The sequence below is a fragment of the Myotis brandtii genome, unplaced genomic scaffold (genome assembly GCF_000412655.1).
Source record: "Myotis brandtii unplaced genomic scaffold, ASM41265v1 scaffold64, whole genome shotgun sequence".
NCBI lineage: Eukaryota > Metazoa > Chordata > Mammalia > Chiroptera > Vespertilionidae > Myotis > Myotis brandtii.
The window spans coordinates 175675-175957 of record NW_005370460.1 but is presented as its reverse complement, the minus strand read 5'-3'; positions in this window follow the sequence as shown (position 1 = coordinate 175957).

The following is a 283-nucleotide window of genomic DNA, read 5'->3' as shown; positions in this document are numbered from 1 at the left end:
TGGGCCCGCGGGGTGGGCAGGAGTGCGTGCTCAGGGCTGCCTAGCTCTTCCGTGAGATTGTGTTGGTGTGTTTGGATGTTGCTGGAAATAAAACCTCGGATGGTGGAAGCTTCTGCTGTGAGTGGGAGGTGGTTCTTGGGCTCCTTTGTACCAACAAGGAAATGCCTAAAGCCCCGCTTCCCGCATTTGGTGGCCCCTGCCCCCTCCTCTTGAGGTGGAGCCTCCGGTTCCTTGACCCTCCTCCCAGCCCCCTGTGGCGGCGCCCCGCTGGGGGGCGAGGGCT